The sequence below is a fragment of the Delphinus delphis genome, chromosome 4, assembly GCF_949987515.2.
Source record: "Delphinus delphis chromosome 4, mDelDel1.2, whole genome shotgun sequence".
In the NCBI taxonomy this organism is placed as follows: domain Eukaryota; kingdom Metazoa; phylum Chordata; class Mammalia; order Artiodactyla; family Delphinidae; genus Delphinus; species Delphinus delphis.
In genome coordinates, this window is record NC_082686.1 from 69,036,425 (window position 1) to 69,060,930 (window position 24,506).

At 41.7% G+C, this 24,506-nt stretch overlaps 1 protein-coding gene across 3 annotated transcripts in view; it reads right to left on the bottom strand.

The window, feature by feature from the left end:
• Window positions 1-24,506, bottom strand: part of MYLK (myosin light chain kinase) — a 268,245-nt gene that overhangs the window by 239,340 nt on the left and 4,399 nt on the right. For all 3 annotated transcript variants that reach the window (XM_060010779.1, XM_060010776.1, XM_060010777.1), the window contains exon 2: window positions 24,213-24,271. The gene's annotated coding sequence lies outside the window, so the exon portion shown is untranslated. The remainder of the gene's footprint in view (window positions 1-24,212; window positions 24,272-24,506) is intronic.

A 24,506-nucleotide genomic window follows, 5' to 3' on the forward strand; every position in this document is an offset into this window, starting at 1 on the left:
AAATATTCACTCACGGCGTGCTCCAATCCTCAAAGCTGTGCCCTGAGACAGTCTAAATTGGTCAATAAACACAGTGGTTCAGTCTTGCTGCCTTCTCTTCTGAAATTAAGAATACTTTAGCTGAATTAGTGCCAGGGCAAAATGTACAGGAGGCTGTATTTAGTTAAAAACTGGTTGGACACAATGATTACATGTTAAGATCATGAAAGAAATGTCAAGAATCTTCCTTCCTGCTGTACAGCTGAAAGAAGAAAGCCATAAAACAGAGTCAGCTGTGTCCTGTGGGCCTAATAAGGTGGGCTCTGGGTTTCCTCCACAGCACCATCACTTCCAGCTCGGTGACCCTGACTAAGTCTCCTGGCGTCTCTGTTCCCCCATTTCCTTGTCTGAAATATGGGGATGCTAAAAGAGCTCACCACATAGGGTCATCAGAAAGGGCAATGAGTTAATCCACTGAAAGCCCTGCTCTCCGAGGAAGCACTCAAATGTTAGTTATCACCCCTGGAAGGGAGAAGTGGTGGGCTGGAGAGAATGCTGAAGGACTCGAATGTCTATCACCGGTTTGACAACCCCTGTAGAAGGCATTTATTCATGTGCTCTGCCCAAGCTGTCCTCTGGCCATTTCATGTGTTCAGCCATTTACCTCTGACACTTACCTCGTAGCCCTTTGGGTGTGTGTCATCTCCCTAACTAGATGGTGAACTCCTGGAAGGCAGAAGTGGTGTCTTCACCTAGCACAGAGTCTGGTCCCCAGTAAGCACTCAACAAATATCTGATTGACCCTGCTAGCTGTTCATATGCAGAGTGAACTGGACTCAAAATTAATCACACAAACTCCATTTAAATGGGCTTTTCTAGAAGCGCAGCTAAACTTTGCAGGATACATTCATCAAAACCAGAGATAGAGATGGGTCTCTGTGATCCACTGGACAACGGCACTAGAAGGTGCCACCCCTGCCACAGGCAGGGTGCTCTCTTACTCGCTGTCTAGGAGCTCTCGTCGCTCTCAGCAGGAGAATCCTCCCTGCCCGCAGCAGAGCTCCAGGCCCGCAGAGACCCCGTGCAGAATCCGGGCAGCCGTCTGCATCTTTCCCCAGGAAGTCTTTAAGGCCCTGTTGGCTAAGCCCCGGCCATCTGGACCGGCTCCTGTGCCACCTGGAATATTTAGAGACCAGCTCCAGTTCACAATCCTAGCTTCGTACTCTGACCTCCTGGCCACGTGTTCTCAAACTGCCAAGTTGTGCAATTTAAGTTGGAGAATCCTGTGTCTCTCGAGGTCATTTGTTCATTCAGCAAGCTTCCTAGAGGGTCTTCTATATTCCAGGTACTAACCACATTCTTAAAATACCAAATCGTAATAAAAATGACTAACATGCCATTTACTGAATATTGAGTATGTGTCAGATACTGTGTTAAGTGCCCTCAGTCCATTGTCTAATTTAATTCAGGGAGGTTGGTATTATTCTCATTTTACAGATGAGGAAAATAAGACACAGAGATGAAGTAACTTGCTTGCACTCCCATGGTCAGTGAGCTGCAGGGCTGGATTAAGGCCTGAAGCCAAGTCGGTCTGAGAGTAAGCACTCTGATCACGAGGCTTGCTGACTCTCCCTGCCTCACTTAATCTATTTCTCTTCTCTAGCTTTATGACTCTTGCTCACGTCACCCTTATCACCTATATTCAAAAGATCTAAACAAATTGGATCTTGCCTATCTCACGGGCTCTTCTGGACCAGGTTTGATGTGACAGGCTATCAAACCCCTGATGCTAAACAAACAAGGTGAAGTTCAGGTTGGGCCGAATAATATCGCCTTTCAGCACCTCTTGCATCCCTCCTCCCTTGTCCACCTCCCCCTTCCCTACTTGTCCTTCTCTCCTTTTTCTATCTGCTTCCCAATACACCCATTCAGGTATCCCACGGGCTCCCCAGCTCAACCCCAAATGAAACTCACCCTGCTTCCTGACTTCTCTGCCAACGCTTTACACTTAGCTGCCTGGTATTCACGTTGAAACCTCAGAGTCATCAGCATGAGAAGGAAACAGAGCATACTGAATAAAAATACAGGCTCTGGGTTCAAATTCTGGATCTGACCCTACCAGCTGCAGGACCTAGGAACAAGTTACTTAATCTAGCTCTGTCTCAGTTTCCTGATCTGCAAAATGAGGATAAAAACAGCACCTACCAAAAAAGAAAGTGTTTTGCCACAAATGCGGCAGGAACAACTGGATATCCATTAGGGGAAAAAAAGAATTTTGACTCCCCCATTTCATATGTTACACAAAAATTAATTTGAGATGGATGATAGATCTAAACACAGAAATTAAAGCTATAAAGCTTCTAGAAGGAAATATAAGAGATGATCTTTGTAATATGGGAGTCAGCAAAAGTTTCTCAGGATATGGAGAAAAGAACAGCCTTACAAAGAAAATGATAAATTAGACCTTGTCAAAATTTAAAACTTCTATTCATCGGAAGACACTGTTAAGAAAATGAATAGGCAAGCCACAATTAGGAAAAAGATTTGCAAATCACGTATCTGACAAATAAGGAGTATTCAGAATAAATAAAGAATCCCTAAAATTCAATAAGAAAAACCACAATTTTTAAATGGGCAAAATATTTGAACAACACTCAGAAAGCAAGATATAGGGATCTCAGAAACATTATACCACGTGACAGAAACTTCAAACCAGAGAGTACATACTGTACAATTCCATTTATATGAAGTTCTAGCAAAGGCACAGGAATCTATGATTTAAAAATCAGAACAGTGGTTGCCTCTGAAGAGTGGGGACAGGGACTGATTGAGGAGGAACATGAAGGAATTTCCTGGGATGCTGGTAATGTCCAAATCTTGAAAGGGGCTTGGGTTGCACAGTTGCATGCTTTTGTCAAAAGTCAGACAATGGTACAGTTAAGATCTGTGCATTTCACATATGTAAATTTTTCTCGAAAGGAAAGTAATGTAAACAACTATTGAGCTCTAATTAATGGTACGTGTGCTTAAGTATTTAGGGGAAAATGTACTAATGTCTGCAACCTAATTTGAAATGCATCACAAAAACAAGATGGTCGGATGGATAACAGTAGGATGGATAGATTCGTGACAAAGCAAACACAGCAACATGTTAATTTTAGAATCTAGGTGGAGAGTATATAGGTATTCACTGTACATTTGTTTCAACTTTGCTGCATATTTGAAACTTTTCATAACGAAATAACAGAAAATAGTACCTACAATATAAGATTGCTTTACCATCTTTTACCCTCTTTCCTGTCACCACTCACATGGTCTCCAACACCTGCTACCTTTACATCACTCACATTCCTCCCTTCGCTGGCTCTTCTGCAATCTCCAGCTAGGTCCAAGCCATGGACTCATACCTGGATTGCAGACCTACTGTCCTCCCTACTGCTGGTGTTCCCTCACTCCAATCCATCCTGAATGTCAATCTTCTCACTCACAGCTCTTATTATGTGAACGCTGCTGCTCAGCAACTTTTGATGACTCTCCCTTAACAATCTCAAAACTCTCAGCCTGCAACAAGGCCTTTGCATTCCGGCCTCGTTCTATCAATATGATTGTCCTATGGAAATACAGAAATTCTTGGCTACAGTCAAACAACTACTTATCCCCTAACACAACACACACTTCCTATCCCAACACCCTTGCCTCCTCTACAGGAACCTATTCCTGGGTGTCCAGGGGCCCAGCTACAGGTCTCAGCAGTTCAGCACATGAACAGAAGGTGGTCAGAAAACTTTGGCCTTGACAGGTATGAGTTTCAAGGCCTCCTACAGAGACTCAGCAGTGTTATGCCAGCACAGAAAGCACCTACTTCCTTTATTCACTTGTTCGTTCATTCATTTACTCTCTAACTCACTTGCTAAGTACCTACTATAGCCAGATAATCTGCTAGAGGCTGCAAAGGAGGTAAAGTGACAGGACCCCAGCCTGAAGAAACCCAGTTAGTGAGAGTAAGATTGAAGAATAGTCAGAATTCATGGTAAGTCCTATCCTGAAGGTGGCAGTACCAGAAATCTCACTCAAGGTTCATTCCAGATTGAGTCTGGTGAAAGGGTAGTGAGATCCCTGTGGCAGTTTCAAAGCATGGTCTCAAAATCTTTGACACTCCTCCCACTGAGGTAGGGGAGAATCTGTGTTCCCTCCCCCTTGAATCTGAGCAGGCTTGTGACTGTCTTGACCAACAGAGTACAGGAAGAGTGATACTGTGTGGCTTCTGAGGCCAGGTCATAGAAGACCAGGCAGCTTCCACCTGGCTCTCATGGAGTGCTCATTCTCCAAAGGCTCCTGGGGACACTCCCTCTTGGAACCCAGCCACCATGCTGTGAAGAAGCCCAGGCCACATGCAGAGGCCACATGTAGGCACTCTGGCTACATGGGCCCCAGATGACCCCAGCCTTCAAGTCATCTCAGCCTAGGCACCAGACTGTAAGTAAAGAAGCCTCCAGTGATTCCAGCTCTTAACCATTTGAGTCATCTGAGCCACCCAGGTCTTCAGAAAACATCCCCACCATGTCCTGCTCAAATTCCTGACCTGCAGAACTCCTGAGCATAATAAAGAACAATATTTATTAGTAGTACTATGCTGAACATAATAACGTTGTTTTATGCTGCTATGTCTGGGGGTGTTTTGTTACCAGCAATGGATGACTGGAACAATCCCTTCAAAAACAAGTGCTACTCATGGCAGGGCCCTGGGCAGCCTAAGCCGGGGCCCTGAATCCAACAAAGAGCGACACCCCCAAAGATTGTAACTGGAACACCCCTCTAAAATTTTTACCCCATTTATCAAGTTTATAATATCTTCAATCGTTTAACATTCAACAAATAACGTATTAATTGCCTAGATGTGACAGTTACTGTTTAGTATTAGATAAAAATCCCTGCCCTCCGGGAGCTTACTACCTAATGTAGAAACAGACAGTAAGTGAGACAAGTAAGGAAAATATAACCCACGTTGGATAGGGGTTAAATATAAGGAGAGAAAATAAAGCCGGGAGACGGGTGTGGGATCAATATTTTAGAGAGGGTGGCCAGGAAAGGCCTCATGGAGAAGGTGACTTGAACAAAGCCCTTTCGGAAAGTCCTGGGATGGGAATACCAGGCCCCCATGGCTGTCTCCTTCTAAGCACCCTTCCCATGTCACTTGCTCATACCCCATCAGCTAGACAGACCTCACAAAAATCCACAGGGTCAAGGAGCTTCTCCAACACAACTCTCAAATAAGAATTACGTGATGCCAAAGCAGAAAGGGCCCTCAGAAGCCATCCATTCTCACCCCCTCACCTTTCAGTGGAGAAACTGAAGCCGTGGTGTTCCAGCTGGCCTAAGACTTAACCTGAGACGTGCACGTCTGCCCAGCCCTGGGCTCTTGCTCCTACTCTCCACTGATTACTGGAAAACCCTTCTCCCTTGGTAACTAAGCTCTTTCTCCCTTGGTTGCATCACCCCAGCCAGTTGCACCTGATCCTCCCCATCTGTCACTGACATAGTCTGAGACCAGTCCCCAGAGTGGGTGGGTAAGGGAGTCCAAGATTAGAACCAGCACTGGCCCAAGACAACAGCCAGCATTCCCACCAATAGTGCTACCAATGCCTATAACACCTCCATCAACAGCCCCTCCACAATGCAGTCAGTGACACAGAAAATGGACATCTTCCACTTTCTCTTCTTAGTTGCTCTGTTGTGCGTTGAACTGGGTCCTCCAAAAAGTCATGTTGAGAGACTAGTTCAAGATGGCGGAGTAGAAGGACGTGCTCTCATTCCCTCTTGGGAGAGCACCAGAATCACAACTAACTGCTGAACAATCATCGAAAGGAAGACACTGGAACTCGCCAAAAAAGATACCCCAGATCCAAACACAAAGGAGAAGCTGCAATGAGATGGTAGGAGGGGCGCAATCACAATAAAATCAAATCCCATAACTGCTGGGTGGGTGACTCACAAGCTGGAGAACACTTATACCACAGAAGTCCACCCACTGGAGTGAAGGTTCCAAGCCCCACATCAGGCTTCTGAACCTGGGGATCCGGTAATGGGAGGAGGAATTCCTAGAGAATCAGACTTTGAAGGCTAGTGGGATTTGACTGCAGGACTTTGACAAGACTGGGGGAAAGAGAGACTCCACTCGTAGAGGGCACACACAAAGTAGTGTATGCATCAGGACCCAGGAGAAGGAGCAGTGACCCAATAGGAGATGGAACCAGACTTACCTGCTAGTGTTGGAGGGTATCCTGCAGAGGCAGGGGGTGGCTCTGGCTCACCGTGGGGACAAGGACACTGGCAGCAGAAGTTCTGGGAAGTACTCCTTGGCGTGAGCCCTCCCAGAGTCCGCCATTAGCCCCACCAAAGAGCCCGGTAGGCCCCAGTGCTGGGTCACCTCAGGCCAGACAAACAACATGGAAGGAACCCAGTGCCACCCAACAGCAGACAAGCAGATTAAACTTTTACTGAGCTGTGTCCACCACAACAACACCCAACGCTACCCACCACCAGTCCCTCCCATCAGGAAGCTTGCACAAGCCTCTTAGATAGCCTCATCCACCAGACAGCAGACAGCAGAAGCAAGAGGAACTGTAATTCTGCAGCCTGTGCAAGGAAAACCACATTCACAGAAAGATAAACAAAATGAAAAGACAGAGGAATTTGTCCCACATGAAGGAACAAGATAAACCCCAGAAAAACAACCAAATGAAGTGGAGATAGGCAACCTTCCAGAAAAAGAATTCAGAATAATGATAGTGAAGATGATCCAGGACCTCGGAAAAAGAATGGAGGCAAAGATCGAGAAGATGCAAAAAATGTTTAACAAAGACCTAGAAGAATTAAAGAACAAGCACCAAGAAGAATTAAAGAACAAACAAACAGAGATGAACAATACAATAACTGAAATGAAAACTACACTAGAAGGAATCAATAGCAGAATAACTGAGGCAGAAGAATGGATAAGTGACCTGGAAGACAGAATGGTGGAATTCACTGCAACAAAACAGAATAAAGAAAAAAGAATGAAAAGAAATGAAGACAGCCTAAGAGACCTCTGGGACAACATTAAACGCAACAACATTCACATTATGGGGGTCTCAGAAGCAGAAGAGAGAGAGAAAGGACCCGAGAAAATATTTGAAGAGATTATAGTCAAAAACTTCCCTAACATGAGAAAGGAAATAGCCACCCAAATCCAGGAAGCTCAGAGAGTCACAGGCAGGATAAACCCAAGGAGAAACATGCTGAGACACATAGTAATCAAACTCACAAAAATTAAGGACAAAGAAAAATTATTGAAAGCAGCAAGGGAAAAACAACAAATAACATACAAGGGAACTCCCATAAGGTTAACAGTTGACTTCTCAGCAGAAACTCTACAAGCCAGAAGAGACTGGCACAATATATTTTAAGTGATGAAAGGGAAGACCCTACAACCAAGATTACTCTACCCAGCAAAGATCTCGTTCAGATTCGATGGAGAAATCAAAAGCTTTACAGACAAGCAACAGCTAAGAGAATTCAGCACCACCAAACCAGCTCTACAACAAATGCTAAAGGAACTTCTCTAAGTGGGAAACATAAAAGAAAAGGACCTACAAAAACAAACCCATAACAATTGAGAAAATGGTAAAAGGAAAATACATATTGATAATTACCATAAAAGTGAATGGATTAAATGCTCCAACCAAAAGACACAGGTTCGCTGAATGGATACAAAAACAAGACCATATATATGCTGCCTACAAGACACCCACTTCAGACCTAGGGACACATACAGACTGAATGTGAGGGGATGGAAAAAGATATTCCATGCAAATGGAAATCAAAAGAAAGCTGGAGTAGCAATACTCATATCAGATAAAATAGACTTTAAAATAAAGAATGTTACAAGAGACAAGGAAGGAAACTCATAATGATCAAGGGACCAATCCCAGAAGAAGATATAACAATTATAAATATATATGCACCCAACATAGGAGCACCTCAATACATAAGGCAACTGCTAACAGCTATGAAAGAGGAAATCGACAGCAACAAAATATTAGTGGGGAACCTTAACACCTCACACCAATGGACAGATCATCCAAAAAGAAAATTAATAAGGAAACACAAGCTTTAAAGGACACAGTAGACCACATAGATTTAATTGATATTTATAGGACATTCCATCCAGAAACAGCAGATTACACTTTCTTCTCAAGTGTACACGGAACATTCTCCAGGAGAGATCACATCCTGGGTCACAAGTCAAGCCTCAGTAGATTTAAGAAAATTGAAATCATATCAAGCATCTTTTCTGACCACAACTCTATGAGATTAGAAATCAATTACAGGGGGAAAAAAACGTAAAAAACACAAACATATGGAGGCTAAACAATATGTTACTAAATAACCAAGAGATCACTGAAGAAATCAAAGAGAAAATCAAAAAATACTTAGAGACAAATTACAACGAAAACACAATGATCCAAAACCTGCAGCAAAAGCAGTTCTAAGAGGGAATTTTATAGCAATACAAGCCTACCTCAAGAAACAAGAAGCATCTAAAATAAACAATCTAACCTTACACCTAAAGGAACTAGAGAAAGAAGAACAAGCAAAACCCGAAGTTAGTAGAAGGAAAGAAATCATAAAGATCAGAGCAGAAATAAATGAAATACAAACAAAGAAACAATAGCAAATATCAATAAAACTAAAAGCTGGTTCTTTGAGAAGATAAACAAAATTGATAAACCTTTATCCAGAATCAACAAGAAAAAAAGGGAGAGAACTGAAATCAATAAAATTAAAAATGAAAAAGGAGAAGTTACAATGGACACTGCAGAAATACAAAGCATCACAAGAGAGTACTACAAGCAACTCTATGTCAATAAAATGGACAACCTGGAAGAAATGGACAAATTCTTAGAAAGGTATAACCTTCCAAGACTGAACCAGGAAGAAATAGAAAATATGAACAGACCAATCACAAGTAATGAAATTGAAACTGTGACTAAAAATCTTCCAACAAACAAAAGTCCAGGACCAGATGGCTTCACAGGTGAATTCTATCAAACATTTAGACAAGAGCTAACATCCATCCTTCTCAAACTCTTCCAAAAAACTGCAGAGGAAGGAACACTCCCAACTCATTCTATGAGGTCACCATCACCCTGATAGCAAAAGCAGACAAAGATACTACAAAAAAAGAAAATTACAGACCAATATCACTGATGAATATAGATGCAAAAATCCTCAACAAAATACTAGCAAACAGAATCCAACAACACGTTAAAAGGATCATACACCATGATCAAGTGGGATTTATCCCAGGGATGCAAGGATTCTTCAATATACACAAATCAATCAATGTGATACACCATATTAACAAATTGAAGAATAAAAACCATATGATCATCTCAATAGATGCAGAAAAAGCTTTTGACAAAATTCAGCACCAATTTATGATAAAAACTTTCCAGAGTGTGGGCATAGAGGGCACTTACCTCAACATAATAAAGGTCACACATGACAAACCCACAGCAAACATCATTCTCAATAGTGAAAAACTGAAACCATTTCCTCTAAGATCAGGAACAAGACAAGGATGTCCACTCTCGTCACTATTATTCAACATAGCTTTGGAAGTCCTAGCCATGGCAATTAGAGAAGAAAAAGAAATAAAACGAATTCGAATTGTAAAAGAAGAAGTCAAACCGTCACTGTTTGCAGATGACATGATACTATACATAGAGAATCCTAAAGATGCCACCAGAAAACTACTATAGCTGATCAATGAATTTGGTAAAGTTGCAGGATACAAAATTAATGCACAGAAATCTCTTGCATTCCTATACACTAACAATGAAAGATCAGAAACAGAAATTAAGGAAACAATCCCATTCACCATTGTAACAAAAAGAATAAAACACCTAGGAACAAACCTACCTAATGTGGTAAAAGACCTATACTCAGGAAACTATAAGACACTGCTGAAAGAAATCAAAGATGACACAGATGAAGAGATATACCATGTTCTTGGATTGGAAGAATCAATATTGTGAAAATGACTATACTACCCAAAGCAATCTACAGATTCAATACAATCCTTATCAAATTACCTGTGACATTTTTTACAGAACTAGAACAAAAAATCTTAAAATTTTTATGGAGATACAAAAGACCCTGAATAGTCAAAACAGTCTTCAGGGGAAAAAAACAGAGCTGCAGGATCAGACTCCCGACTTCAGACTATACTACAAAGCTACAGTAATCAAGACAACGTGGTACTGGCACAAAACAGAAATACAGATCAATGGAATTGGATAGAAAGCCCAGAGATAAACCTACACACCTATGGTCAACTGATCTATGAGAAAGGACGCAAGGATATACAATGGAGAAAAGACAGTCTCTTCAATAAGTGGTGCTGGGAAAACTGACAGCTACACATAAAAGAATGAAATTAGAACACTCACTAACACCATACACAAAAATAAACTCAAAATGGATTAGAGACCTAAATGTAATACCGGATACTATGAAACTCTCAGAGGAAAACATAGGAAGAACACTCTTTGACATAAATCACAGCAAGGTCTTTTTTGATCCACCTCCTAGAGTAATGGAAATAAAAACAAAAATAAACAAATGGAACCTAATAAAACTTAAAAGCTTTTAAAAGCAAAGGAAACTACAAAGAAGACAAAAAGACAACCCTCAGAATGGGAGAGAATATTTGCAAATGAATCAACGGACAAAGGATTAATCTCCCAAATATATAAACACCTCATGCAGCTCAATATTAAAAAAACAAACAACCCAATGCAAAAATGCACAGAAGACCTAAATATACATTTCTCCAAAGACAAACAGATGGCCAAGAAGCACATGAAAAGCTGCTCAACATCACTAAATATTAGAGAAATGCAAATCAAAACTGCAATGAGGTATCACCTCACACCAGTTAGAATGGACATCATCAGAAAATCTACAAACAACAAATGCTGGAGAGCGTGTGGAGAAAAGGGAACCCTCTTGCACTGTTGGTGGGAATGTAAATTGATAGAGCCACTATGGAGAACAGTATGGAGGTTCCTTATAAAACTAAAAATAGAATTACCGCATGACCCAGCAATCCCACTACTGGGCATATACCCAGAGAAAACCATAATTCAAAAAGACACATGCACCCCAATGGTCATTGCAGCACTATTTACAGTAGTTAGGTCATGGAAGTAACCTAAATGCCCATCGACAGACGAATGGATAAAGAAGATGTGGTACATATATACAATGGAATATTACTCAGCCATAAAATGGAATGAAATTGGGTCATTTGTACAGACGTGTATGAATGTAGAGGCTGTCATACAGAGCAAAGTAAGTCAGAAAGAGAAAAACAAATATCGTATATTAACGCATATACGTGGAACCTAGAAAAATGGTACAGATGAACCAGTTTGCAAGGCAGAAATTGAGACAGAGATGTAGAGAACAAATGTATGGACACCAAGGGGGGAAAGCAGTGGGGGTGGTGGTGATGGTGGTGTGATGAATTGGGAGATTGGGATTGACATATATACACTAATATGTATAAAATGGATAACTAATAAGAACCAGCTGTATAAAAAAATAAAATTCAAAAATTCAAAAAAACATAAGTAAAAATAAAAGCAAAAAAAAAAAAAGAAGTCACGTTGAAATCTTAACCACCCCCCGCCTCCCATCCAACCTGTGAATATAACCTTATTTGGAAATAGAGTCTTTGCAAGTTAAGATGAGTTCACACGGGAGCAGGATGCTCCCTAATGAAATGACTGGTGTCCTTACAAGAAGAGGGAAATTTGGACACATACAAAACACACAGAGACACAGAAGAGAGACAGCCACGTGCAGATGGAGGCAGAGATTAGAGTGATGCATGTGCAAGCCAAGGAATGCCAGCGGTTTGTCAGCAACCCACCAGATGCTAAAAGAGACGAGGAAGCAGTCTTTCCTAGAGCCTTCACAGGGAATGTGGCTCTGCTGACACTCTAATTTCAGACTTCTAGCCTCTAGGACTGTGAAAGAATAAATTTCTGCTGTTCTAAGCAGCCCTAAGAAACTAACACCCTTGCGTATATAAAAAGTCTGGAGGTACCCGTGGTCCCCATACACAGGCTTTCTCCCTGTAATTCCAGGTCAGTTACTCAGAATCAGCTCCCACCTCCCCCTTCACCACTCCTCATCCTTCATATCTACCAAGAGTGCATGTACCGAGTCCACCCAGGGAGCCTGCAGGAAGCAGGTGAGAAGCCAGTCATGCCTAGGGTTTGGGGTACAATTTGCTGACCACCTTGATCTATGTCTTGCTATGGGCACAACCTGTTGTATACGGTTTGGCTCCAACCAGTCTAGGATCTGTTGGCCTTTTTATCCTACTTAAGAACGACTGATGGTCCCTGTGACAAGCTGAGAGGTCACAGGGAAGTACCATCCACAGAAGACTGGTCACTCTCATGGGTCCAATAGCGACCTATTAAACAAAAATCATCCCAGTAATAGGCTCTTTGGCAATATGGAACAAAAGCAAAAAAAAAAAAAAAGAAGAGGATCGTAATGTACCTTTCAACCTGCTAATGCTATTCTTGGAATACCAAGGAAATGACACAACAGAAAAAAAACAAACAATTTGGACAAAGATAATTATAGCAGTGTTACTCATAATTGTGGAATAAAAACTGGAAACATTAATTGCAGAACAGTTAAAAGAGAGTGTCATAATAGTACCTAACATTTCCTGAGCCCTTACTATATGGCAGACAATACACCAAATGTTTTGCTTGATTATCTTCTTTCACCCTCATAAAAATCTTATGACAAAGCTGTGTTATCCCTTTTTTAGAGATAAACCTGTTCAAGGTCACACAGCTAGCAAGTGGCAAGTGACCACTACTTTATGCCCTCTGCTTAGAGTAGTGACTTTACCATGGCCATGTGAAATAGGACAAGTTCTTTTTAAATTCCCTGAGTCTTAGGCCCTCAACTATAAAACAGGAACAAGAATAACACCATAAGACTGAAAAAATTAAATGCAAAATGTGTGAACCATTAAGTAAACTATAAAATCATTATCCAAATGAAAAGTACTTACAGACTCAATGACAACTGAATATCTCATGGGGTGGGAGTCCAATTGTAGCCTATCTTGCATGCCGAGTTGAACAGTTAGAATTTTGTCTTTCATGTAGTAGAAGATTAACACTGTTTTTTAACCAGGGATGTTACACGTTAATGTTGTTTTGAGGTACGATAATATAAAATCATCTCAGGATGAGCAAACTGGAACTTTATTTAATTTCCAATCCTCTCACAAGTTTTATGAGCTCTCTAGTAAAAGCCCTGGTCTGATTCCTCCAGAGGGTGAGCAGGGTGGGCCTGGAAGCAACAGTTTCCTTGATTCACTGATTTCCGGCAGGAGACACAGGGGTCTCATCCCCTAACAACCGTACTCAGGGGTCTAGAATGCCAGCAAAGGAAAGCAGAGACCCCAGAGCACACAAAGAGGTGGGGGCGTCCTGATGGCATCTGGAGAGAACTCTCCTCACCCCTCCCGCACGTCACTGGGCAGTAAGGATGGTACAGATGTGTTCTGTCCACAGTGAGGGCCTACACATGTATAAAGGACGGTTATTACTGTCACCAGGTCCTAGGGGTCTGACACTGTCAAACACCAGGCAATTATGCAATCGGTTCCACTCACCAGAGTCTGGCACAGTCCCAGGACCCTGTTCCCATCCCAGTGAACCAGGCTGAATAAGGCAAAAGCACCAAACAATCCCAGGCCCCACCCAGACCTGGTAGCCGGCCCCTCCCTACTCCAGAGCAAAATCAGACACTCAGCCCCTGAGTCACCCCTCCCCAGCCTTCAGTCAAAAAATACCTGAGAAGGGAGAAAGCGACTAACACCCCTCTCCATACCCTAGATGTCTAGTGGATTTTCCCATCATGTTTGTAACCTGTTTTGCATTTCTTTTGCCCACCACTCCCTGCTTAATATCCTTCAGAGTCCCCCCTCATCTCTCAGGAGAGGGGGTGGGGTGTTTAATGTAACCCTCGCAACAATGCTGGGAGGTTGTGAGCATCTTCATTTTAGAAATGAGTGAAGGGAAGTTCAGAGTAGTTAAATAATTTCCCAGGATCACCCATCTAATACGTTGCTGAGCTGGGATTCAAACCCAGGTGTGTGAGCTGCAAAGCCCGGACCTCCCCATCAACCACACACCTGCTCTCCCAGTCAACGAGAAGAAGTAGCCGAGATGGATTCTGCAACCTGCCTACACAAAATCTGTCTGGTGCACCAAGTTGCCATGGCACTACGTGGTCAACACATAGCTGCCAGAGACACAAAGGTCAGGCGTGTTCACATTCAGGAGCCAGACGGGACCCCCTCCTGCTCCGGCTCTCCCACACACGGCACACCCTCTGTAAAAGGAGACCAGGGCCCTGGTAGGGGTCAGTCAAGCCCTTTCAGAACACCAGCACTAGGCTGGCATCTGGATGCCTGACTTCCTGTGTCAACCACAATTCTTAGGAAAAGGAGAGAGTAATTAGAAAGCAGTGCCCCACAGACCAAACTTAAGTCATGTTTCCAAAATAGACTCCGAAATGAAAGATCAGCCTGTGCCTGCAGTGACAGCACTTGGGCCCAACTCCTCCACACAGCCCCCATTTCCTCTGAGCCCCTGAGGGGACCATAAAGGGAGGTCAGCAGGAGCACCATGGACATGCACAGTTCTTTCCATGGGCCGCAAATATTTACTAACCATCCACTATATGCTTGATGGGAGATAAGAGGTGGTACTATACTATGACCCTGGTCCTGAGAAGCTCCCAGCTCGGTGACAAGCTAAGAAACAAAGACACGGATAGGTGCAGACCAGATGCTCTAAACCAAGTGAAGCTTATCTCGGGAATGCAAGGCTGGTTCAACATTTGAAAATCAATCAATGTAATTCACCACATTAACAGACTACAGCAGGGGTGGGCAAACTATGCCCCATAGGCCAAACTGTCTGGTTTTGTAAATAAAATTTTATTGAAACATAACCATGACCATTCATTCACATATTATCTATGGCTGTTTTCATTCTACAAAAAAAAATGGCAGAGTTGAATACTTGTGACAGACATTATATAGCCTGCTAAGTTGAAAATTTTTACTACTGGCTCTTTTCAGAAAAAGTTTGTTGACCCTTGATCTAAATTACTGGGAAAGAGCCCTTTCACCCATAAAACTACAGCAACTCCAACTCCCTCTACTCTCTGTTCTACAGACCAGGTTGGGAAGCAGATGCGAGCATTAGGGTCCCAGACTCTCAGGGCTGGAAGACCAGGCCATTGCCTTCCACAAGGAAAACAGACCAAGGTACAACTTCCACTCCTCCCTCCCACTGGTCCCACTCGCAGGTAAAAACCTCAGGGCTCTCTGGAAGAATCTGGCACAGGCTTTTACTAAAGCTTTCATAATAAAATGCAGAAGACTCCTTCTATACCTCCATGTTCACCTTCCCAACCCAACTACCCCCAAAAAGGAGAATTCTGGAGGTCTCAAATCAATGATCTAAGCTTCCACTTTAGCAAACTAGTAAAGGAAGAGAAACTAAACCAAAGCAAGCAGAAGAAAACAAATAATAAAGAGAAGAAATCAATGAACTTGAAAACAGAAAATTAACAGAGAATGATCAAAGAAACCAAAAGCTGGTTCTTTGAAAATATCAATAAAGTTGACAAACCTCTGGCCAGACTGGCAGAGAGCAAAAAAGATACAAACTACAAATATTAGTAATGAAAGAAGAGACATCACTATAATCCCTAAAGACATTAAAAGGATAATAAGCAAATATTATCAACGATATTTGCCCATAAATTCTACATTTTGGATGAAACAAATTACCCCCAAAGCACAAACTACCAAAAAACACTCAAGTTGACACGGACTTATATATACCACCAAATGTAAAATAGATAGCTAGTGGGAAGCAGCCACATAGCACAGGGAGATCAGCTCAGTGCTTTGTGACCACCTAGAGGGGTGGGATAGGGAGGGTGGGAGGGAGAAGCAAGAGGGAAGAGATATGGGGATATATGTATATGTATAGCTGATTCACTTTGTTATAAAGCAGAAACTAACACAATTGTAAAGCAATTATACTCCAATAAAGATGTTTAAAAAAATCACTCAAGGAAAAAATGATGACCTAGATAGCCCTACACTTAAATAATTTAGTTTGCAGTTAAAACTATCCCAGAAAACACACCAGGTTCAAATGGCTCCACAGGAAAATTCTACCAAGAGTTTAAGAAATAAACAATAGCTACCCTGTACAACTCTTCCAGGAAATAGAAGTGGAGGAAACACTTCACAGCTCCTTTTATGAGGTAACCAATACCCTGACACCAAAATCAGACAAAGACATTATAAGAAGAGAACTAGCCCAATATCCTTCATAAGTATAAATGCACACACACAAAAAACCTCAATAAAATGTTAGTAAATTCAACCCAGCAATATACAAAAAGATTAATAATATATCATGACCAAGTGGAGTTTATTCCTGGAATGTAGGGCTGGTTAATCATACAGAAATTAATTAATGTAATTCAGCATATCAACAGACTAAAGCAGAGATCAGCAAACTATGCAGCCTGTCTTTGTAAATAATAACTACTGGAACACAGACATGCGCATTCATTTATGTATTGTTTATGGTTGGTTTCATGCTGCAATGGCAGAGCTGAGTCACTGATTAGAGACCTTGTAAGAGTCGAGTAGAGACCTTATGGCCCACAAAGGCTATAATATTTACTCTCTGGCTGCTATGATCTGAATGCTTGTGTCCTTCCAAAATTTATATGTTGAAATCCTAACCCCCAAAGATGATGATATTAAAAGGTGGGACCTTTGGGAGGTGCTTAAGTCATAAGGATGGAGCTCTCATGAATAGGATTAGTGCCCTTATAAAAGAGACTCCAAAGAGATCCCTAACCCATTCTACCATGTAGCGGACACAGGAAGAAAGTGCTGGCTATGAACCAGGAAGAGGACACTCTAAAACTTGACCATGCTGGAACTCTGATCTTGAACTTACCAGCCTCCCGAACTGTGAGCAATAAATTTCTGTTGTTTATAAGTTATCCATTCAGTGGTATTTTGTTATAGCATTCTAAACAGACTAAGACACTTGCCCTTTAAGAAAACATCTGCCAACTCTTGGACAAAAAAAAAAGATATACATGATCATTTCAACAGATCTACAAAGAGCACTTGAAAAAAAATCATTATCCATTCAAATTAAAAAATCTCAACAAGCTAGGAGTAGAGGGAACTTCCTCAACATAATAAGGAATATCTACAAAAATCACACAGCTAGCATCAAACATAATGGTATGAGACTGAATGCTTGCCACCTAAGATTGGAAATAAGACAAAGATGTTTATTTTCACCTCTCCTTTTTAACATTATACTGAAGATCCTAACCAGCACAACAAGGCAAGAAAAATAAATACAAGTCAAATAAATTAGATTGAAAATAAAACTGTCTTTATTCACAGATAACATATTACCTGCATAGAAAATCCCAAAGAATCTTAAAAAAAAGCTACTAGAACTAGTGAGTTTAGAAAGGTCACAAGATACAGGGACTTCCGTGGTGGCGCAGTGGTTAAGAATCTGCCTGCCAATGCAGGGTACATGGGTTCAAGCCCTGGTCTGGGAGATCCCACATGCCGTGGAGCAACTAAGCCCGTGCACCACGACTACTGAGCCTGTGCTCTAGAGCCCACGAGCCACAACTACTGAGCTCGCATGCCTAGAGCCTGTGCTCCACAACAAGAGAAGCCACCACAATGAGAAGCTCACTCACCGCAACCAAGAGCAGACCCCGCTTGCCACAACTAGAGAAAGCCCACGCACAGCAAAGAAGACCCAATGAAGCCAAAAATAATAAATAAATAAATTTATAAGAAAGGTCACAAGATACAAAGATTAATATACAAAAATCAATTGTTAGAAAGAGAAAAGCTCAGGGAAATAGTTAAGAGGCAGAGGAGGGTTGAAAATTGGTTCTATAACTCAGCCTCCTAAATTACATATTTTTATGGTGTTGGTTAGCTTCAAACAATTATATACCAATTATATTAATTTCCAAATTCTATAGGTACATATTTTGGTACACTTTATCCTCTGATTTAAATCTTTTTAAAATCCACTGAAATAACATGTCAATTGTATTTACAGTTGACCCTTGAACAGCATGGGTTTAAACTAAGTGGGTCCACTTATACATGAATTTTATCAATAGTAAATACTACAGTACTACATGATCCTCGGTTGGTTGAATCTGCAGATGCAGAACCTCAGATAAGTAGGAATCACAGATACAGAGGACTGACTCTAAGTTATACACGAATTTTCAACTGCAAGGAAGGTCAGTACTCCTAACCCCCAAGTTGTTCAAGGGTCAACTGTACTAGCAATGAACAACTGGAAAACAGAATTTTACTGAAAGTGCCATTTACAATTACACCAAAAATATGAAATACATAGCTATTAGTCTAGCAAAATATGTCCAATATTTACTATGCTAAAACTACAAAACACTGATGAAGAAATCAAAGACCTCAATAAGTGCAGAGATGGAGTTTATTTATGTATTAGAAGACCCAAAATTGTTAACATGTCAATTCTCCCTAAACTGATCTATAGATTCAATACAATACTAATGAAACTTCCAGCAGGATTTTATGCAGAAACCAATAAAATGATTTTAAAATATATATGAAAGGCAAAGATATAGAATAGTCAAAACAATTTGGAAAAGGAAGAACTAAGTTGAAGGATTCACACTACCTGATTTCAAAACTTAAAACAAACCTACAATAATCAAGACAGTGTGGTATTGCTGAAAGGATATACACATAAACCAATGGAACAGAATAGTCAGAAACAGACACACACATATATTTTCAACTGATTTCCAACAAAGATACAAAGGCAATTCAATCCTTCAAGGGGAAGGATAGTCATTTCACTATGGTGCTAGAGAAATTGGACATCTGTATGCAAAAAGAACCTCTATCTATACCTTGCTCCATGTACAAAAACTAACTCAAAATGGATTAGACCTAAATGTAAAACCTAAAACTATAAGACATCTTAAAGAAAGTACTGGAGAAAATCTTAATGACTTCATATTAGGTAATTCTTAGATACAACACCAAAAGAATATATTTTTTCAATTGATAAATTGGACCTCGGCAAAATTAAAAACTTCTGCTCTGCAAAAATAGACTTTGTTAAGAGAATAAAAAGACAAGCTATAGACAATGAAAAAATATTTGCTAAACATGTCTGGACTCATGTCCAGAAAATGAAAAATTATATCTCAAAACTCAATGAAAATGAAACAAAGATGCTAAACATTATTATTCATTAAGGAATTGCAAATTAAAACCACAATGATAAAAGTATACCTATTAGAATATCTAAAAATTTTTAAAAGTCTGGCAATACTAAGTGCTGACAAGGATATGGAAACTATAACCCTTGTACATTGCTACTGGGGATGCAAAATGGTAGAGCCACTTTGGAAAACAGTTTGCCATTTTATTATAATACACCATATCACCCAGCAATCCCATTCCTATTTACCCAAGTGAAGTGAAAATCTATGTTCACATAAAAACCTGTACACAAATACTCAGAGTGAATTATTCATTATTACCCCAAACTGGAAACAGCCCTAATGTCCTTCAACTGGCTAATAGAGAAATACATACAATGGAATAACACTCAGTAGCATACAGGAATGACCTACTGGTATAGCCAACAACACAGATAACTCTGCAACACGCTGATAAAAGTATACCTACTAGAATATAGGTATGAATAGCAGAATATAGGCTAAATGAAAGAAGGTAAACTTAAAAGGCTACGTACTATATGACATTCTGAGAGAGGCAAAATCATAGGTACAGAAATCAGACCAGTGATTCCCACTTAGGGTCTTCAGGTGGTAGAAGAGTTGACTATAAAAGTGCCCAAGGTGGGCTTGTCTGGTAGCGCAGTGGTTAAGAATCTGCCTGCCAGGGCTTCCCTGGTAGTGCAGTGGTTAAGAATCCGCCTGCCAATGCAGGGGACACGGGTTTGAGCCCTGGTCTGGGAAGAACCCACATGCCGTGGAGCAACTAAGCCTGTGAGCCACAACTACTGAGCCTGTGCTCTAGAGCCCGTGTGCCACAACTACTGAAGCCCGCATGCCTAGAGCCGGTGCTCTGCAACAAGAGAAGGCACCACAATGAGAAGCCCGTGCACCACAACGAAGACCCAATGCAGCTAAAAATAAATAAATTAATAAATAAAAATTTTTTAAAAAAAGAATCCACCTGCCAAATCAGGGGACACGGGTTCAAACTCTGGTCCAGGAAGATCCCACGTGCCACGGAGCGACTAAGCCGTGCACAACTACTGAGCCTGCACTCTAGAGCCCGCAAGCCACAACTACTGAAGCCTGTGCACCTAAAGCCCATGCTCTGTGACAAGAGAAGCCATGCAATGACAAGCCCATGCACTGCAAGGAAGAGTAGCCCCTGCTCGCCGCAACTAGAGAAAGCCTGCGCGCAGCAGCGAAGACCCAATGCAGCACCCCCAAAACTAATTAATTTTAAAAAGAAATTTTTTTAAAGTGTCCAAGGCAATTTTTGGAAGTGAGGGAAATATTCTGTATCTTGATTGTGGTAATGCTTATATGACTATCTATGTTTGTCAAAATGCAAAGTTGTACACCAAAATAAGTTAATCTTATTATACATAAATTATACTTCAATTTTTTTTAATGAGAAAAAAATGTCTTAAAAAAGATTCTGGGGACTTCCCTGGTGGCGCAGCGGTTAAGAATCCACCTGCCAATGCAGGAGACACAGGTCCGATCCCTGGTCCGGGAAGATCCCACATGCCGCGGAGCAACAAAGCCGATGCGCCACAAATACTGAGCCTGCACTCTAGAACCCATGAGCCACAACTACGGAAGCCCACGCGCCTAGAGCCTGGGCTCCGCAACAAGAGAAGCCACCGCCATGAGAAGCCTGTGCACCACAATGAGGAGTAGCCCCCGCTCGCCGCAACTAGAGAAAGCCCGTGCACAGCAATGAAGACCCAATGCAGCCAAAATTTTAAAAATTAAAAAAAAGAAAAGATTCCGCCATGATGCAGCATGGAAAAGAAAAGTTATTGTGTAACTAAAACAACACCTACCACTTGTCAAGCAATGGAATCAAAGGCAATAGAAACTGCCACATGTATCAGAATAAAGCATAGACTTTTCAAAGATAGGAAAAGTTGGTGTCACTAATTCACGTGCAACACATGATCAGCTGGGTACTGAACAATAGTTTTTTCAAAGCTTCCAGTTAACTTTCAGAAGAAGACTTTTAGCAACATTATTTTCTTATAGGACTTAAACCAGAGCTAAAAGTTTAACCTAAATGAAACGTAGATAAAACCCTGGTATACTTTGGTACTCCTCAGAATTAGTCTGTCGATCCTAAAGGGGCTGAAGATGTCAAAATCGTGGGCACACACAAAATCAGCCAAGGGCAAAGACAGTTATTAGTTCTATCTCACTTATGACCATAAATGCAAAAAAAAAATTCCAATAGAGTATTAGAAAATCAAAGCCGACAAGGTGTTTACCAAAACTATACATGACCAAGTATTTATTCAAGAATTTATCTTAGGAATTCAAGGATGGCTCAACATTCAAATATCATGAGCACACATTATCAAAAACAGCATTTTATCTTGAAGTCTTGTGTAATTCTGATAGACAAACACAATTCAGAAGGATCTGAATACTTTGATTGTGATAATGATAAAGAAAGTGAATATGAATAAAAGCATATTGAAATTTAGAAATTCTTCTAAAATTGTGTATATTAAAGGAAGTGTTTTTTTCCCCTAAGAATCTAGAAAGTGATATGAATCTTACAGCCTATGGTAACTTGAAATCAAGAAAATATGGGAATGTTATCTCCTTTCACTATACAACTATTACCTCTTTTTTTCTCTTCAACTAGCCTGAGTTGGTTTCTGTTAATTTTGAAGAATCTTTCCTAATACACAAATCAAAGAAATAATTACATAGTGAAAAAGCAACCAAGATTGATTCTCAAATCTGGCTGACATTGGAAACACCTGGGGAGCTTTGTAAAAACAGATTCCCTGACCACACCCAGGTCTAGGCTGGGGACTAGGAGGCATGGATTATTTTGCCAACAAGGCTCCCAAAGGAATTTTTGTTATTAGTGGGATCTGGAAGACTGCTATTAGGAGATAAAGGCTTTAGGCATGTCTTTCCCTTGAAGTTTTTTCTGTGTGGTTGTAGATATAAAAATTTTAGCATGAATAAAACTAAACAAGTAAACTTCCCATAATAATATATGACTTGTCACCATCAAACAAATTTTACAGGGACCAATTCAAGGTTCCTACGGAAGTTCAAATGAGGAGGGGAACTTGAAGCTCAGGAGGTCAAAGGCAGTCTCCATTTTGGGGCAGGTGCCTGACATGTATTAGGAACTTAATTCATTCCCTGAACAAATATTTAAGGATAGAAGAACTTGTCAGACAAAGAGGCAAGCGAAGAATATTCCTGGAGAGGATAAACTCATAAACACAAAGAGATAGGAAACTGGGTTCAGGGACAGTAAGTTAATGAGTCTTGTTGCCTTGGAGGTCAGATTACAGAGGCCCTTGCGCTTCAGGTTAAGGCTTTTCTGTGAGAAGCAGGGAGCCACTGAAGGTTTCTGAAGGTGGAGTGACACAGCCAGACTGGGCTTTAAGATTAACAAAGCAATCAAGTGTAACATGTATTTGTGCCACAGAGAAGCCAGTTTATGGTCCAAGTGTGAGCTAGCAAAGGTCTGGTCGTGAGCAATAGCAATATGAAAGTAAAACCCAGGGATTCTCTCTGCCTGGGATAACCAGAGCAGGGGGTAACCACAGGAGGAGGGGCTGCGTGGCCGTGGTCATCTGCAACCAGCCGGTGCCCTAGGTGACTGCCCAATCACAAAAAAAGCCTGAGAACTCCCTAAAACACTTCCGTTGAAACGCCATGGGGTAAAATCAGTAGCAACTGCGTTAACTGTCTCATGCCCAGCATGAGGCCCTGCGATGAAGATAGAAGCTTCGGTAGTAATAAGAGGAAAGTTATGGGCACACTGAAACAGCCTACTGCCTCTTCTTGAACATATCCATTTCCACAAGGTTACCAACCAAGCGACTATGCTCTGTTGACACTAAAACAAAAATATGGACTGAGAAATGAACCTGGATAATGAGGAAGGGTAGAAACAGGTCCGTTTTAGACACATTCTCTGAATAGGCTTAGTACTCTGCAGGAAAAGTGCATAATGTTTAGGAGAAAAATGGAAGTTATGCCTAACCATGAGGTAGATGAGTGAAAAGTACCTTCTCTGGGAGCAGATGGGAGATGCCTTAGGATCTTTCTTGAACACTCCCACTCACTCACTAGCCAGGCCTTCAACCCAGCACCTGTGGCGTGTCAGGTACTAAGACTACTTACTGGTCTAAGAGTAAGGACACGGAGATGAACCATGGCCTTTGCCCTCAGGAACTCGAGGCCTAGTGGGCCACCACACCTTATAACTGCATCGCAATAAAAGTTACCAAGCATTTGTTTATCTGCCCACGGCCTCCTCAGGCAAGCAGAGAAGGGGTCCACGTGTTCATGGGATCTCTGAACCCCTAACTCCAGGCTGGGCTCCATTTATATGTGCCCTTGCAGAGACCTGGACAGCGCTGGAGCTGACTCCAAACCACGGCCTCTTCCTGGTTTGTCACACAGCCTCAGGAGACATTCTACCTAGTCCAGCCCTAAAAAAGGAGAAGAGCATTCCTGCCAGGGTCAGTGCAGATGGCCAGAGCCTCCAATGGTTCATAGGGTGAAAATTCCTGTGAAAGATGGTACATTCCAGAGTCGAGGCAGACCCAGAAGACAGTGTCAGCCACAGGTGTCGAGTCTAGCTATCAGGTGGGACGCGGGCTAGGATGTCAGGGACGGGTGGAAGCTGTGTGGGCAGATATAAGGCACGCAGGGGCCCTGGCAGCAGAGAGATGGCAGTGATCACAGAGTCAGACCAGATAAGGAACACTCACCTCTGCTCCTCAGGGCACCCTCAGACTGAAGAGGCCAGCCTTCAAGGACTTCGGAGAACCTGGTGGGACAGATGATAGAACCGAAATGCATCCATTTCTCTGGCCGAGGTCAGGCCTTCCCACCCCATCACCATCCCCCACCAGGGTGGAGTGATAATAGCTCTGGCTGTTCCCGGTTCTGCCACCAACGCCTTGGCCCCTTAGACGAGGGCGTCCACCTCACGATAATGCAGGTGTCAGGTGGACTGACAGAAATGAAGCATGAGGAAAGAACACAGAGCCCCGGGAACCCAA